Source organism: Rissa tridactyla, chromosome 16, assembly GCF_028500815.1.
Source record: "Rissa tridactyla isolate bRisTri1 chromosome 16, bRisTri1.patW.cur.20221130, whole genome shotgun sequence".
Lineage (NCBI taxonomy): Eukaryota > Metazoa > Chordata > Aves > Charadriiformes > Laridae > Rissa > Rissa tridactyla.
This window is the reverse complement of record NC_071481.1, coordinates 521,500-539,137: the sequence shown is the minus strand read 5'-3', so window position 1 is coordinate 539,137 and position 17,638 is coordinate 521,500. Positions and strand designations below refer to the sequence as shown.

The window sequence follows — 17,638 nt, the reverse complement described above, 5'->3', positions numbered from 1 at the left end:
GTTTTTGTCTTGGGTCATTGGAATTGAAATGTAAATTGTAGAAGCTGTGGGTTGCAGTTTATTCTGTGCAAGCGTTTTTTATACTAATGGGAATGGGGCATGGAGTAATAGCAGTTCCAGTGCCTCGGAAAGGTGACGTTTTGACAAAGACAGTTGAGAAAGCTAGCTCTCTGCCCAGGTTTGTGGCAGAACGATGCTCCTCCTTGTTACTGGAAGCAGCTTGTTGGTTTTCAGTTCTGTTCTGTTGTGTTTGTTGTCGCTAGAGCCTTGTGTGTACATTTACACACACAGGCTTTCGCTTTTCCTTTTGAACAGCGTTTGGTGTTTGCAGCCTCCCAGGGTACAGAATGTGGCGAATTAAGTTAATCATAGAGCTGAAAGTCTGTGTTATCCATAAGCACGATGCAAAGGGGAAGGTGTAGGTGCTCGCGAGGTGTATGAGGCCAGAAGAAGAACTTGGGAGCATCGCCGTCGCTCTGGGGAGGGAGCAGTGGATGGCTTTGACAGTGTTTGCCGGCGTGTTGTGGTGTGCGTTTGTCTCGTACCTTAATTCTAGAGGGACTGTTCGCTAATAATCACGAATCATCAGGTAGTATGTTTAAAAAAACGCAAACCAACCCACTTCTGGCTTTTTGAATGTCAAGTTTGTCACACTCATTTCTGTCTGTCTTTCCTGCAAGCCCTGTCACCGTGGCTGCCGCGCAGCGGGACCGGGAGCCGGTTCTGTCCGTGGGTTACTGCTGGCGCTGTCTCTGCTGGCATACGTGGTGTGTCGGTTCCAGTCTCCCTGTTGCATTATTTAAAAGGAAGAGCTTTTCTCGTGGCCTGAGATTTTTGGCCTCGCTAGCTCAGAAGGAAGAAAAAAAAGAAAAAAAAAAAAAAAAAGGCAGAATCTTTTTTGCCTAGATGAAGTCTTGGAAAATTTGTGTTAATTACGGGGGAGGAGGGAGCTTAGCTTACAGATTTTATTTCCCTCCCCACCCCCAACCTGCAAGTTTAATTTTGTTCACTGTTATAAAACTTGAATTTTTCTTAGGGTATAATTGAATAATAATGTTGGACTACATTTCAGAGTCATTCTTAAGGGAATATATTTTTTTCATCTGAGTACACAGGTGTTCTGTCTATGCTGGTGAAAGCAGGAGTTGTAAAATATAGGAGAAAAAGATGTATTTTATACAGTGGTACTTCCAGAATCTTTGTGTTAATTTCAAAATCCCTGGTACTCTTTGCAAGGTCTCTCACCGATAGGGAGGTTTATCAAAAGATATAAAAGAAATTAAAATGCATGAAGTAACTTAAAGATCTGAATATGTCTATGACATTGCTGTCCTCCCTCAAACTCGTATGTCTTTGGATGAACTCAGGGGTGTCTGGTCTCGCCGTAGACTTCTCCGGAGTGTGGGATGTGGTGCGGGATGCATCCCAAGGGGTGGCCGGAGTCGACCCTCCTAACCCAGCTATGACTTTTCGAACCCCTTAAGCGTTGCTTTTTCTGCTCCTTTGCATGGGGTTATTTCAAGGAAACTTAAACATGGCCCTTGTAGGCATCTGTGGGTCCTTGAAATAAAGCACAAGGGCATTTTTCTGCTCCGGGGCTGGAGCTGCCGAAGGGTCCCTGGCATCCGCCAACGAGCCACTGCCGGGGCTGAACGCGGGGGTCAGGGAGCAGCGGGGGTTTGGTCTTCCCTCTGCCAGGGCATCGCCATGGCAACGCCGCAAATAACTTTGGGCGCTTTCGTCTGCAGATGCAGGCTAATGGTCATGTGTTGCTCTGGATCGGGTAATTGGGATGGAGAAACAATATCCTTTGAGAGCTGAGTAGGTTGAGGTTGACTTTACACTTAGTAAAATAATGCGATGAGCAGCAAGAGAAATGGAGCATTTAAAAATGCTTAGAACACGTTATCGAGATGTTTGCTTTCCGTCAGATTATGCAGTTTTAACTGAAATGTTTGATGGAAATATATTTCCATATCAAGATGTCATCTCGTCTTAAATCAAGTTTATAGTGGTTTTATATTTCCTAGTGAAGGAAGTGTTCCTTCTAATTCTTTTTTTTTTTTTTAACAGAAGTGCAAAATCCTAAGTTTAGCCAAGCAATTTAATTACAGATTTACATTTTTTGAGATGCCTGTGAAAGTGTGCGTGTGCTTATTTCTCTTGCTCTGGGGGAGGATAGAAAGGGGATTTTCATGCGATTGCTCACGTTAGGCCAAATCAGTTAATTGCCAGAAAATTCCGCCACGCTGTGCGTGTGAGGGAGTTCCTTGCTCTTGGGTGCTAGTTGTCGTTCGTTTTGAACTGGTTTAGCGTTGGTGTGGTGCGGGTCTGGTTTGGTTTCAGTGAGGGGCCGGAGCAGAGGCTCCTCCTTGCTGTGCTTGCGGTGCGTGCCCAGCCTGCATCCAGGAGCGCCGACTCGGTGCTGCCCTGACGGAGGTGGTCAAGGTGGCCGGCTCGTTAGCCGCTGATCACTGTGGGCAGCAGGAGAGACGTGTCCTGCCCCGTTCCGTCAGTGACCAGGCTGTCTGGGAAGCGGGAGCTTTGCTCCCCGGAGCGGAGGGCGCAGGGCTCAAGGGTGTCGGAGTAACCTTGTCTGCGCTCGGCGCTTGCCAAAAGCGGGATTGCAGCTTTGAGCAGAGATGCCTCTCGTTAATGGAGTTGGCAGCCGCAGTCATTAATCATCCTTGTAAACACTTAATGACACAGTACGAGAAAGAAGAAAAAGTTAAACATTGGAAATGTAAAATGCTACCTAGGGCTTTTGTTTCTGACAGTATTCTGTATTTACGTTCTCTGTTGGGAGAAGCACAGAATTTCCACGGTAGAAAAAGCCAGTCGTAATTGCTTCGTGTGCTTAGACTTTCCTTGAGGGGCAGGGCAGGAATGCCCTGTTCTCCAGTGGGATATCTAGCATCAGCTTTGTACAGGTTTCAGGCGTAGGTATTGCTTGGTAGTATGCAAACGGACGCAATTACCAAACTCTCTATTGGAGCGTTATTTAGCATAGGAAGAAGTTCTTAGCGATGCTGCGTTGGGGACCGAGAGTCGCGCGCTCGCTGACGTCTCTGTGGTCTGGCGGTTTTGCTTTGCTTGCACGACGGTGACATTCTCCTGTCCCGCTTGACATCAGGTTATTTCCCGTCTTTTCTCTGACGCGCGGAGAAGATCTCAAAGGTTTGGAGAATTGCCTGAGGGACGTGAGGGACACGGAGCGTGTTGGGAAGCGAGTGGGGAGTGTCGGGGCTGGGGGGAGTAGGTGGAGCGGTGCCTGTCTGCCCCCCGGCAGGGACGCGTTGGGCAGCCGGGTACTGGCACGGTCCTGTCATCGCCCATTTGTTCATCAAAGCACCGCTCTGGGTGAAGACCCAGCAGTACGACATGCTGCTACTTTTTCTTGGGTTTTTTTAAATGTTTTTAAGTGCCTTTTAGAATTACCTCTTGTGACTGAAAACTTAAAACACCTATTAGTTTTAAGGCTGCCCTGGATAGTACGGTCTATTGTAACACGTCACTGTGTTACCGTACCGGTTCATACCTTATTTACCGAAGTAGCTGAATGTGGTGTTAATTCACGGGGTTGAGCCAACGCGTGGATCAGCTTTTGTCATCACCACAGTCAGAGCGAGGAAGGGGGGTCTGTCCCGGTCACAGCGTCCCCTCTGCCATCAAGGTGGCAAAACTCTCTGGAAAAGCGACTGCTTGTTACGGTTTCCTGAGGACCGTAAAGTTGTTCAGTGCGTCTTGTTTAAAGCTTTCCATTAAGCTGAGGTCAATTCAGATGCGTTCTGGTTAAGCGCGGTTTCCCGGAGCCAGAGCCTGGCCGTTGTGAGAGCTCTGCGGCTGCGGAGCACCTACAAAGCTGGCACACCCTCGTGTCTGTGTCCGCTCCGATCGCGCAGGAGCAGTGAGAATATTTAATTTTGACCAATTGCCTGCTGCCCGTGTGATCACGGAGCATAAAATATTTTGGCGGTATTGGCAAATGCTGTTACTAGAAGTTTTGTTGCTCTGTGTCTCGACCGATGACCCTCTGCTGGGGCAGTGGTGGGGAAGTGGTCACCGCCCGCCGTGCATCCTTCCCCCTTCCTACGTGGCGTCTCCTCCTGCCGCTGCTGGTCTGGCACACGGGGCTGTCCTTCGGTTTGCGCTGAGCTGGGGGCTGAAACCAGATAACGTAGGGTTTTCTGAATGAAAGGGAGCGCCAGTTGAGGGCAAAACGTTTGCCAAGTGCCGGAGCAGCCAGAGCACCTGTAAAGCCAAGCACGTCGGTGTTGATTACATCCCGTGTTTCTGTGGTGGCCTCTGCTAGCCATCACGGCCGGGAAAGGCACGGCCACCCCAGCGTGTCACTGGCTTGTCGGTCCCTTGCTGCTCTCCCAGCCGTCAGTACTGTGCTTGCCATCCCCTCGGCCCACAACAGAAGTGTGAGAAAGCCACTGTTTTTAAAGGAGAGGAAAGGCTGCGAAGGTGAAACGGGAAGGAGAGGAGGTTTCCCCCGAGCGGGGCGCAGGGGGGTGAGCGGTGGCCGTCGCGTGGCTGCGGTGGGGGCTGAGCAGGGAGCGGGGTGGAAACTTCTCTGTAACAGAAGCACTTCATTATGGGTTTATTCTGTGAAATTAATGACATTCTGCGCTTTGGTTAATGTACAAAGCAGAAAATCTGCTGCTGGCTTTGCTTGTGCAGTTTCTCAGTCATGTTTGCGTAATTAGCGAATGTTGTGAGTGGGCTCGGTGATGGAGCAGAACTGAAAGGTTACTGCTCCTGGCAGTGCTAACCGCACGCAGCAATACCTGCTCTGCGCTTCGGGCTCCAGCAGAAAGAGATCCCTCGTCTTCCTCCTAGGGAAATCTAACTTTTCCTTCCCGTTTGTTACTGTCAGGACCGACGTTGTAGTTGTATAATGATAAGTCTTTAAAAATGGCTGATCTTGCAGTTCTGTGCAGTTCATGTGTCCGAGGCCTGGGACCAGAGTGAGTCCTGTGAAGCACAGCAAGCAGATGAGATGGATTGTTTTGGATAATGCGCTGCCCTCCTGGTTTTTTTCCCCAGCAAATTTGATTGAATGAATTAAATTAACTTTTTTTTTTTTTACACTTAATGATAGCTAAAGAAAAAAATTACTTCATAATTAGTTTTAGCAAATTGTACACAAAGTATAAAATGCTGTTAGTATTTAACTCACTGGCTTTTTGATACTAGTAACCTATGAAAATACCTCTGAATATTTGTATCGTGGTAGGTACCGCTGCATCGCGTGTTGGGGTCTCTGGCTGGCCCAGCACGGAGGGAAATACTCACTTGCTGTGTTGCGCGAGTTGTACTTTGTACCGCATTTTACAAGGAAAATGTTACAACAAAGTCAATTTACAAAGTCAATTTAAGTGTCTCTCTGCCAGGGACTGGCATATATAAACACAAATGAATTGGTTCACTTGTCAAATGAATGGAAACTGAGGATATTACATTTTGTAAGTGATTGAAATCCTGTCTTCTCGGTCTCATGTTCGCTGCTTCCAAGGGGGGCTGTTTCATTTTGAAGGGAAAAATCAGGGGATTTAGATGAAAAAGAAAAACTAGATATGAAGGAAAAATTAGTGCCAATAAAAACAAAGATTTTATGCAGGGGTAGTACTTAAGAAAAAGGACGAAGAGTGAAACCAATTATTTTTCTGCAAAAGAAGTGATCATTGGGGCATCAGGGGCGACAAAGTGTACCTGGGGGAGAGGGGAGAAATGTGTTTTGAGAGGGGAGAAATTTAAAGGAAAAAAAAAAAAAAGTCTTTGTGTTCATTCCTTCGGAATTGGCGGGTTGTTGACAATTGGCGGGTTGTTGACAACCATGAAAACAGGAGCGGGGGCTGTTGGCTGGAGGGGGGCGAGAAAACGCAGGTGAGGTGGTGGGCGCTGGGCTCAGCTGCGGTCCCGCAGGTACAGTGTTCTTGGAGTTATTAAAAACTGATCTTTGTGCAAATTTTGTGTTCCCCGAGCAGCTGGGGGGCCCAGGCCAGTGTTGGGGGATGCGGTGCCTGCGGCATGGACCCGCACCGGGGGGACCATGTTCCCTTCCCCAGCGCCCGCCTTTGAGGAGCTCCGGAGGTGCGGGGTCCTCCTGGTGGCAGGACTCTCGGTCCGGCCTTCCAGGCTTAATTAGTGCTGAGTCACTGCAAATCTCTGCCTTTGTTGTTGAATTATTTCTAAGTCGCTTGGTTTCCAAACCGTTTCCCTCCAAAATGAGATCGTCTTGGAAATCTGTAGCGTATGTCGTGGTTAAGGGACCTAGCCTCAGCACAGGGGTGAAACGACAGCGGAAAAGCAGACTTTCGGGTTTGGTTCACAAAAATTGGAATTGATAAATGTTGGAAATAATGGCAAGAACTTGGCTTTAACTCCAACATGTGGCCACAGCTTTAGCAGAGAGTTTGCCAGACACTGCTGCCAAGGGGGATGTGGAAGACAGAGACCGTCCTGCCTTCTCCGGCGGGTTCTTGACAGTGTTACGCGTAAAGCTGGAGCCGCGCGGGAAGGTGCCATGTGTCTTCTGGAAAAACGTACAGGCGCGTTGGCTCGTTGTGCTGCACCTCAGCTTTGGCGATGGTGATTGTCTGCCGCTGGTGGCTTCGCTGCCTTAGGAGGGCACGGTTCTGTGGGGTGGGTTTGTTTCTTGGCTCGCACATGAAGCTGTTTGGGTCCCGCTGAAAGACTCCCAGAGCCTTGCCCCGGGGGGGGAGGCACTGGAACAAAAAGGGATGTAATGCCCTTGGTGGGTGTCTTTCTCCTAAAGTTATCTGATGTAAATATTACGCTCTCTGCATAAATTTAGTATAGATAATTGACTGCATCTTGCTTGGAAATGGGTACCAAAGGTTTTTTTATAGCTTCTGTGTAATTGAAATTCCAGGAGGAGAGGCCTTTGTCTGGGTAACCACATTTGAATTACTTTTTTATTGTAGCGTTAAACCAGTACGTTACGATGTTAGGAGTTCAGTGTGCGTGTGTGTCAATAATTACTATATTTCCACAGTTACAATGAACAAAGCAAACTCTTGAAAAGAGCGTGTAGTCCTTGCCCTGAAAGCAGATGATCCTACAAGTTGCCAGCCCGTGGTGTTCTCGCCCAGGCAGCGGTGTCCCCGAGGAGGGGACCGCGTGCTTTCTGCATCCCCGCTCGAGCCCCGGAGCCGGGCTGCCTGTACCCCAGCTCTGGAGACACGTTTTGTATAATGAGAAACCAGTGCACCAGCGTGGAAACGGAAAGGCTTGTAGAAGCCATTCTAAAGAGAGATTTAAAAAAAAAAAAACAACCCAAAATAATAAAAAGAGCTGCTAGGAGACGGAGTGGAGCTCCGTGCCGGGGTGGCGGTGGCCGCAGGAGGGACAGTGGCCGCAGCGTGTGCTGTGTGAGAGTTGCGAGAGCTTTGATGTGATGCCGTGGAAGGTATTAGTTGTACTCACTGAAGCTCCTTTGTTTTGCAGAGATCTTGATGCAGACGCCCTTTTGGATTTCTTTTTAATAATGTGTGACCCTTCACCTTTGATCCCTTGACCTGCATTACTTTGGTAACCATTTCATTTTTTTAATTTCATTTCATTTTTAATTTTGGTGTGCAAGCTGTAACATTTCATCGTTTTAAACTGTAGCGTTCTTTGACCTCCCCAATTGTCTTTTTATTTTTTTCTATGAAGATATGTAATGTTGGCTTTTCTTGAATAAAAATTATTTCAGTTATTTAAAAAAAATAAAGTATGTCATTTTCATTGGTTTTTGCTTAAGTTTAACTGTGTGTATGTTTCTCGTATAGTACATTACTTTTTTTGACCTATGTTCTCCCAGTAGTTAATCTAATTTATTTTGATATTTCTGTACATCTTTGATTTTAATTTGCATTTCTCTACAGTTCTTTCGGCCAGTAAAACATACGCTGTTTCCCATCCCACCCCCCAGTCATGTTTTGGTAGCCCAAAGTAATCATGGGAGCATTTAAGATACTCTTATGAATAAGAAACATTCTTTATTGTTAAAATTTTGTTCCCTGTCCTGAAGATAACTTTTCCTAACCATCAGTTTAAAACTGATAGCTATTTTAATAAAAGATTAGGCATTAGACCAAAATGAAAATCCCAATCGAAACTCAATTTACATTTATTTTTACATTATCATTGAAGCCAAAAGGAAAGTTATCAATGCTTTGAGATGTGCTTAAAGAAGCAGTGTTGTGTGTACGGGGGATAGTAAAGCCCTCAGAGTTTAGTAGCCGTTTCTTTCCATTTTTCCATTGCCAGGGCACCGGTGTATAAGACAGATTTTGGCCAGATTCTATTTTTGTCTTGTAAATGATCATATGAAATCTACTGAGCACGGCCCACTGAAGCACAGATTATTTTTTAAGTGTCTCATTATTTTATTCTCTAACATTTAATGCTGAAGTTTTAATTGCACACAGATGAAGCTGCTAAATGAGCACTGAAATGGATTTAGGTCTTCTCTGAGCCTTGTTGATGCTTATAAAACTTCATATCGTTCATTAGGGCTACAGACTAAAATGGGAGCGAGCCGTTCACATCCTACCAGCCGGCTCCGCCGACCTCCCCTGGGCTCTGCCCGCGTCTGGCCTCGCTGGGGCAGCCCACAGCCCCGCTGCAGACCCCGCTGCTGGTGTTTCCCTGGAAAACACAGCAAAGCTCCGCTGGGTGTTTACGGGGTGCTGCTGGCCCCCGAGCTGCCCCAGCTACCCGCCAGCCCTCGGCAGGGCGGAGGGTTGAGCCCCGGAGCCGTGGGGATGCACCGTCATCACCAGACGCTGTTTCAGGAAGCGGCTTCTATTTTTAATCGGCATCCACGCCTGGGAAAATGGTATTTCCAGCACTAATCTTTGCGCTTAAACAGCAAGAGCTCTGTTTTTAAACTGCCCTTCATTGTGTTTGCAGAGTCACCTGTTAAATAACGTGGCAGGCAAAACAGTACTCAGAGAATTCTGCTGAGCAGTGTCTCCTCCGTGTTGATGTACCCAGTGGTTAGAGCCGAGATGGACGATCGCAGCCTACGTCAGTGTTTGAAGCGTTCAGGTGGTTTTTGCTTTTCCCCTCCTGTTCCAAATTTTAGCTGTAATAGTTTTTGTAGGCCTGGAGTCATCAATTCTGCTCTACAAGGCTGCCGCTCCTACAGCGAGCGTCTTTTGGATAGCTGGGATTTGGCTTTTACTCTGGCTTTAATGCTGCCTGTCAGCCTGAGAAGTGTGATCCTGCAGAATCATCCCGAGCTATTTCTCCAGCCTTCAGAACAGGGTTTTTAAAACTCGTTGGAAAAAATATTTATTTTGCCCAAGAAAACTCCTTGAAGACTATTTTTCTCCTCCTTGTAACACATATTTTATATAGGCAGCAGTTAGATGTGAATGCCTTGACTTTCTAGGAAAGCAATTTTTAAAAAACCCTTTATTTAGACATCTGGAAACCAAAGGGAATCTCCCTCCTCTGCGCAGAGGGCTGGCTTTCAGCTGCCTCCTGGTAGAACAAATAGCGAGGGGGGAAAAAGGAAAGTAAAGGAACAAAAATGTCTCATGTTGGGAATTGAAGTCAATAATATAAAAACACATAGGTTAAAAGATGGCTAGAATTTCTTGTTTCAGGAGATACTTTGTCATGTCCATCCTGTCTCCTTTTCGTAAGGTAAGCGCTCCGAGCGATGGAAGAGTTGGGTTTATCTCGCAAGACGTTCGGGTGGCACAGGAGGATGCATGCTTTCTTTTTCACGATCATTCTGAGTGTTCTGTTAGATGCAGATGGTTATTCCCAGAAATCAGCGTAATGAATATGGATTATGCCTGTTCACTATGGCACGGGCTTCCAGGATGCTCGGGCTGCTGAGGAAGGAGGAGGCAGAGCCCTTGGAAAAGGAGGCCAGGAATTGTTCTGTTTCCTCTATAAACAACAGTAAATATTAGTCAGAAAAGCTGCTTCGTTAACACAGCGGTAGCATTACCATTTACCCTTAAGAGCTTAAAGTCTTTCGTGTGTCTGCTGCAGCGTTACTGGATGACAGTAGGTAACGTCAGCAACAATTGTCCGTTTTATGGCAAGAGATGACAGAACTTAATTCATTTTACTGAGCTTGTTTTTTACTGAGCAGGAACTAAAATACATGTTTTCTTCAAACACTTAATCAAAGAACTACACCGATGCTGCAAAACGTTGGCAAAGCAGAACATTTGTCTATTTAAATATTAAGAGAATAGTCTGTTGAGAGATCTCTTCCTGCTTAGGAGGTTTTTCTGTTATTCAAAGCCAGAATATTGATAACATCCACTCCTGAAACAAGTCTTAATTTTGAAATTTATGCAATATCTGCTACTGCTGGATGCTTTTATATGCTAACCTTAACATAAGGCTAAATGGCTGGAATGAAATACTTGGCACATTTACTGGATTTAGAACATTGCATGTCTTGCAGTTCAGGTAATGCAGCTGGGATCGGATTAACCTAATCTGCTTTATTCAACCTAATAGCCACACTTGCGTATCAATCATCCGCATGTGCTGTTCATGTGATGGAATGTACATAGGCAACAGACAAATGGCTCACTTCGGTCTGGACTATGAAAAACAGATGTATCAGTCAACACAAGCAAACGTCGGGGTTTTTTTCTATTAATAATAAAACCCATCCAAACATGCAGGATAAAAAAGTGTACAGGACAGATTATTCCCCCCCCATGTCTGTATCTGTGAAAACACAGAACCCCAGATTTCTGTACAGACTCTGCACACATAAGCTTAACAAATGGGCAGCTGTCCCCTACGGATGTGCTTTAGGGCTGGCGGCTCCTGGGCGAGAATCCCGCTGCCCTCGTGCGTGGAGGGAAGGGGGTTTTCCGGGGGGAGCCCGAGTGCTGCCCTGGCAGTCGGCTTCTGGGGGAGCTGCTCCTCTGGGCTGGGGGGAACGTCCCAGGCTTCCCACCCCGCTTGCTGCTCTGTGCATATATTGTTTTGCAAAGTCCTTACATAATTTAATTATGGCCATTGCTTTAATCTTTACGTTCTCAAAAAGCATTAAGGTCTCCGATGGCTGGAGGGGTGAGCCGGCGCCGGCGGGCGGCCTTCCCGACTCAGCCCTGAGCTCCTGCTTTGGCTCCGCTTGCAGAAGTAGAACTCCTGTAGCAGCCGAAACCCCGCGTTTGGCTTCCTGGGGGTGCTAGAGCTGGGGTCTCTCTCTGTCCTTCGCTCCTAGCTGCAGACCTCGGGTGAGAAAACGTTTGGTGATAAAAATGTGTTTTTATTTCTCCCTCAGGTTTGGCTTGTCTGCTTTTCAGCTCTTCTAGACATTGGAAATTCCAGTTTGTGTTTATTTTCTCTGGATTCCTTCCCACAAGACAGAAGTGAATTCAGCATGGATTATTGGGGAGAACCTTGGCTGGGAATAAGGATAATTGCAGTCTCTGGCTGTGCCACAGATTTACTGATGATTTCTTTTAAGTTATTCACCTGCACTGTATCTGTTTCCTCAGCTGTAAAATGTGGGTAATTACCTCCATTGTAAAATGTTATGGGGTCTGCTGGTAATTATATGAATGAAGTACTAATTACAGTGATTATTACTTGGACCGAGTCTAGATCTGGGTGATGCTCCTGTTGTGATGAACGTGTGAAACACACGCTACGACTTGCCTTTCTCCATTCTTTGCGAGGGACCTGGCAGGGAAGGTGCCGCAGCATTGGGATGTACGTTCCTGATGAGAAGCGCTACTTTTTCATGCAAGTCAGTCTGTTAACTTCCCGTCTCCCTCATCCTCACGCGATAGCAGGCAGGAGGCTGATGGGAGGCTAAGAAATGACTAATTCGGTAGTTGGATCCACGTGTAATTCAATAGTAAGGGTTCGTGCTTTGGCATTCGCTGTTCCTCTTGGAGATGCGCAGAAGCAGCAGACTGGGAGTGTGGTCTCCGAGAGGCTGGTTGGGTTGGGGACAGTCCGTGTGCCACCTTGTGGCCTCGGTGCCTTTGGAAGATCTGACCTTGATGCGGGAAAAGGTGTCCTTCCAGCTGGGAGGTTATTGCCCTCCTGTAAAAGACGACCGCTTGCAAGACTTCTTATCAAGCGTTTTATTTGCCTTTCTCTTCTCGATTTATTTAGGACACATTTTCTTTGTAGCTGGGAACAGCTCTGCTATCTGCTGAGCAAGGCTGGTCAGGGAGGAAGAATTGATATTCTTTAAGGTAGAAATGGAGAGTTCTCATCCAGGAAATACTGCTGCTGCTGCCCGGATGATGCTGTAGTTCCTGACGGTAGTAATGATGAGTAATGACTTGCATCCGTTAACGACGAGAGGCTCCTACTCGACACCAGCCTTCTCTGGACACACGTTTCGTGGCACAGTAGCAACAAAAACCGTGTTCTTGGTTCGTCTTGCTGCAGTTCCTGCCTGCTCTGCTGTGCCACGTCTGCTGGCTGGATTTCAGCCCTCGCCTCCGCACTCCCACTTGCCATCAGCCTCGGCCGTTCTTTGCCCTGGAAGAGCAGCCAGAGATCTCGGTAATGGCATCAGGATTTGGTAGCAAGCTAGAGGTGACAGGCTGGGCAGCTCTTCCTTTCTCAGAGTTTCATGGTTGCAGTGAATTTTTAACTTTTAAGAGGAGGGTTTAGTTCTTGTCCAGTATCATAATATGAAAAGGCTTTCCAGCAATGGAAAGGCAATTTTTAATTGCAGTTTTGCACTTGAATTTCCCAAACTAGATGCTCACCTCTAACAGCTTATTTCTGATTGATGCTACATGTTGAAATCAATCTGGAGTATATCACGTCCTCGCAATATGTCAGTGGTTGGCAATGCAAAGTCCATCTTACGCAGCTCAGTGGATCATTATTCTGTTTGCGGGTAACTTAAGGGAGACAAATGGTTCCAAGTACAGGTTTTTTCCAAGGCTTCTAGGTTTAAAACTTTAAAAGCCGTAACTGAAAATCCACCAAATACAAATACGGGTGCCTGCCCGTGGTGAGCCCAGCGGCCGGCGTTTGTGCCGCTTGTGGCTTTGCCGGCCCCGTGGCTGCAGGGCCCGTCTCCCGCCCTGCTGCGGGGCCGGGAGCAGCCCCTCGGCGCTCGGGGGCATCCGTCCTCCACCGCCTGCCTCTGGGCAGCCTCAGCCTCCCCAGACGGGAGTTCTGCTCTTGGCTTCTTGAACCACCCGTTTTTGTCGTGACGGAGTGCTCGGGTGCCCCATGACGGGTGCCAGTGTGTGGTGCCAGACAAGTGAAAACAGTCGTTGCCGAGCAGTAAGTGTATGGAAAGACCTCACCTGGCCAGGGGGAGGAAGACGGAAATGAGGGATCATCCCTCCCGCCATCACTCTTACCTCGCTTCAGAGCATCTAAAATACCAGACGGTTGTACGCCCGTCTGTGCGCTTCTCCTAATAATCGTATGTTGGATTTTAAAAACAAAAATCCTGTTGATTTGGGAAGCCAAAAACTTGGTTCATTCCCAGAAGCATCGTCTATTAAGATCCTACAGAAGCATCTTCTATTAAGATTGATTAATTTGGTGAGAGATGCTTCAGCGGCGAATAATGCCGTATGAATGTTCTTATTGCACGTTGCACCAGAGAATGGAGCTGTGTGCGCTCTGCAAGTCCTGTGTGGTGAGGCACAGCGAGTTACTGCCTGATCGGAAGGACAGTCAATAATTCGGATTCGAGATTTATTCAGCTATAATTTTATAGCATTCTTGCAACAAATGGGAACGTGTGTTATCTATGAGATTTCTGTATCTCAATATCACTGTCCTGTAAATCAACATACTAACATATGACCTTTTTTTTTTTAAACTAACATGTTTAGTAACGTAATAATTATAAAGTCTCTAAGGTCTTCCTCCTCTTAGAAATTAGTGAACTGTCTGTGTTTTATCCTGGTGGCAAAGTGTTGCATAAAACCACCGTAGCTTATAAAAATGCTTTCAAGTAGCTGAATTAAAGTGTAGCACCACCACGAAAACAAAAGTATTAAAGCGGAAGTGATTCCAGAATAACTTGCTGCTAAATCGAGATTTCTCTACTGTGAGAGCAGGTTTTTAAAGATTAAATACCCCGGTTGGGTGACGATTGCAAACCCCAGTGCAACAGTTGAGGTGGCATTTTTATTTGTCAGCGGTTACCACAGGAAAATTTGCTTTAACCTTTTTTTTTCTTTTTTTAAAATCGCCTGTCCCTCCTTGGCTTTGTGACTGGCAGGTGAATGCATGGGATGGTTTCAGGCCGTTCCCCATGTTCCCGTCCTCGCGGGCTGTGCTGGCCGGTGGCCGCGGTGCCGCCGGCGTCACCTCGTGTCCCCAGCCCCGCGCAGCAGCCGGGGACGCGGCACGTGCCGGACGGTCCCGGCGCGAGGGAGCTCCCGTCCCTGCCGGCCTCACCGCTGGAGGAGGAGGATGATGATTTCCTTCCTTCGCCCCATTTCTAGCTGCCCCCGTCTCTGTACGGACGCGGAATCCCCACAGGAGGGTGCTGTGAAGGCATTTAATGTGCAGATTTTGCTGGGAAGATCGGAGTTTTGAGGAAACGGCGATTCTCGGGAAGGCGAAGCTGCGTTGTCGCGGCAGGGCCGGTGCGTGCCCCGGCGCGGGAGGGATGCGGGAGAGGCCCGCGCTGGTGCCGCCGTGCTGCCCGCGGCCCTGCCGCCGGACGGTGCCGGGGTGGCCGGGGGTGACCACAAGGAAGGCGACGCGCTCGGGCACCGGGAAAGCATCCCGGGGTGTTATCGCTTACGGCGGGTACCGGGACCCTTCCCCACGAGTCTCATCCACGGCCCACGGGTCGCCTGGCTTCTCGCCGACGAGCCTTGGAGCCGCTCGTCTACTTTCCTGTCTGTACATAGAATATTTAATCTGCATAAACTACAAAATCCATTTGGTTGCAAGTAGAAGCTCTAGCTCCTGTCCTAAAATACTTTGTAAGTTAGGCCGTTCTGTTCAGCGTGATCAGAAAGACAAATGAAAAATAAGGGAGAAAGCTTTCCTTAGTTCTTAGCTGTAAAACTTCTCTTTCAAATATTTTAAATAAAATAGGTTATTCCTTTTGTATAGTATATACTTGTGCCAAAATACTTTTATGCGACAAGGCAAGTTAAATAGCATTTCCCACATGCGGCTTTTGTCAGCTGGGGACTGCTTCAAATAGAAATTAAATACGATCATTTAAAAGAAAACAGAAAACCCCAGCCCAGGGGAGCTGCGGGCTGTTCTTCCCCTCGCGCTCCCGCTCTGCCCCCACCCTGCCGCCTCCTCAGGCTTTTCAGGGGGTTTTTAATAAACTTTTTAAAGTGAGGATTATAACTAAAATAGAGACTTATCTTTGGGACGACCTCTAAAACACGTGGGGGGATTAAACCTAATTCTGTTATAGAGAATATGGTTGCTCCGATTCTTTTAATGGCAGTGAGATAAGCTGATAGAGCTGTATTATTGGTTTTTTTTTAAAGTCTCCTAGTCATTAAATAAGAGTACATCGCTCTTAACCCTGGTGAGCGGGATCCGTGTGTGTCCGGTGCGAGTCCCAGCGGGGTTTCGCCACTGCCCGTGCGTGGCCTGTGCCGGGCGGTGGGGCTGGGACGTTTGGATGGAAACCGTTCGGCAGAGACGGTGCCTGGTGTTATCCTGCATTTTTGGCATTCGTCTTAACTCACACCACCTAAACCTTTTGCTGGGATGGATCACCACGAACGAGGCTTACCTGACGAACTCGGTGGAAGGACGGTGCCTGGCAGCAGCACTGGAGCCGTGCCCCGTTATCAGCGCGGTGGAACCGAGCCGTTCTCGTGTCTGAACGCGCGTTAAATTGGCCACAGGTCATTGAAATAGACTCGGATTTAGGCTTTGTAAAGCGAGACTTTCCGCTCTCCGGAGGAGCTTTGGCTTAGCGGTAACCAGCCACAGCCATGGTAGTTTTTGGTTACCAAGCAGAGCCTGTTTGGATGTTAGGAAATCGGAGCATAAATTCTGACACAGTCGGCTGTGTCATGCGCGTCGCCTCCGTGACTCTGTGACCTCCAGCTGCTGTTACTTCAAACACTTGCCATTAGACGCAGTCGGTAACACCCTTATGAGTTCTATAGGAGCTTTTCCTCCTGCCATCTCAAATGAAAAATAAACAAAAGAGCTTAAGCATGCAACGTGCTAAATAGACTAATAAGCTGTGAAAATATTTTACGGGGAAATCTGGGGCAAGAGCTGTCTGCTGAAGCAAGCCTATTAGACTTGGCAGCAGCAGGGCTTTGGGAGGCGTTCTTTGGGAGAGATAATTGAAAGATTTTTTCATATGTATGTGTATTATTTTTTTTCCCCCTTTCTGAGTAGTTTTAAGAAATCCCTCCCTCCTTAAATTGATTACCTCTCAGCAGCAGAACGCCTTGGCTTTAAGTACCCGCTAAGCTGCTCCTGTGCTGATTTGACTCTGCCTTTCTGTTAAATGTAAAACAGGTTTTAATCTTCTCATTTAGCTGTTTTAATAGAAAGTAAATGTTTAACTTGCTTGGCTGTGGCACCCACATCTTTAATCCACGGGAACGCTTGTAATGAAAGGAGATGGTGTTTTGTTTGAGGCCGGCGGTGCCAGCCATGGCGGCCGTTCCCGGGGGGCATCCTGCCGGAAGGGGCCGGTTTGCCGGACGGCAATTCCTGTTCAAAATGGGATTCCTGGGAATTGCCCGGTGCTCGCCGGCCCCGAGCTGGAGCTGGTGCCGAAATGTCAGGGAAAGCAAATAACCGTCCTTGAGCAGATCGAGGGATGATGGGTTTTCGGAACGTGACGGGATGAGCAGCGAGAACCCTGTCTGGGGACGGGTCCCGACCCTGGGGAACGGGGAAAGGTCTGTAAACGTGCAGTAAATTAAGTGTTTGTGATTACTGCCTGCAAGCTTAATCACAGCTTTTTCCGGAGGTTTACGTTTGGAGATTATTTACGTGTTCTGATGGTGATATAATTGCTGCTCTATAGAAGAGCTGGAGCAGGGCGCTTGCTAGGAGGACTCCCGAGAGCAGCCCGGCTGCACTTGGTGCACTTACACAGAAGGCGGGTTCCAGTCTTCTGTCGCCGCTTGGTTCATCTAGTTACGATGAAATTTAACTTCATTTTTTTAAAAAAGGCATTTCTGACTCGAGGAGACAAATACTACTGGTGAATTAACAGGCCAAATTCCAAATCTATCAAGGGGGGAAGAACGGAGCGAACATGGGTGGAAGCACCTCGGGTGCCGAAGCAGCCGCTCGTGTGGCTTTGCTGCGAGGGCAGGAGCGGCAGCCCCGACCCCCTGGGGTGCGTTACCTGCTGCCGATAGAAATCAGGATTTTTTCAGGCTGGAAGCACAGTACGTTCTGGAAGACCGAGCGCTGCCGAAGCTTTTTCCTCTGCATTTCCCACCGGCCCCTGCTGCCGGGAGGGAGACGCCGTCCGGGGCAGCTGGACTCGGAGGCACCTACACATACTCCGTAAACACGCTTTCTGCCATCTTAAAGATAACTGCATTAGTATAGGTTTGGCTGGATAAATAAAGTGCTCTAATTTCAGGCTCGCGTTGTAAGTTGACAAGCTGTAATTATCTAAGTGCTGGCGTTACAAACAGCAGGGTGCATCTGGCAAGCCCCATCGTCGGCATGT

General features: G+C 47.8%; 1 protein-coding gene and 1 long non-coding RNA gene across 4 annotated transcripts in view; both read left to right on the top strand.

Annotated features, from left to right (window-relative positions):
* The window catches only part of CAMTA1 (calmodulin binding transcription activator 1), a 292,757-nt gene that overhangs the window by 29,253 nt on the left and 245,866 nt on the right, over positions 1–17,638 (top strand). The gene's annotated exons all lie outside the window — the stretch shown is intronic.
* On the top strand, positions 7,475–17,547 carry LOC128918520 (uncharacterized). Of its 3 annotated transcripts, none has more exons than XR_008469560.1 (4): positions 7,475–7,560; positions 8,929–9,066; positions 11,288–11,718; positions 12,130–17,547. It is a non-coding gene; the product is annotated as an uncharacterized LOC128918520 (long non-coding RNA). The 3 variants fall into 3 exon arrangements; XR_008469559.1 differs by adding an exon at positions 8,530–8,854 and having other exon boundaries at positions 11,288–17,547; XR_008469558.1 differs by having other exon boundaries at positions 11,288–17,547.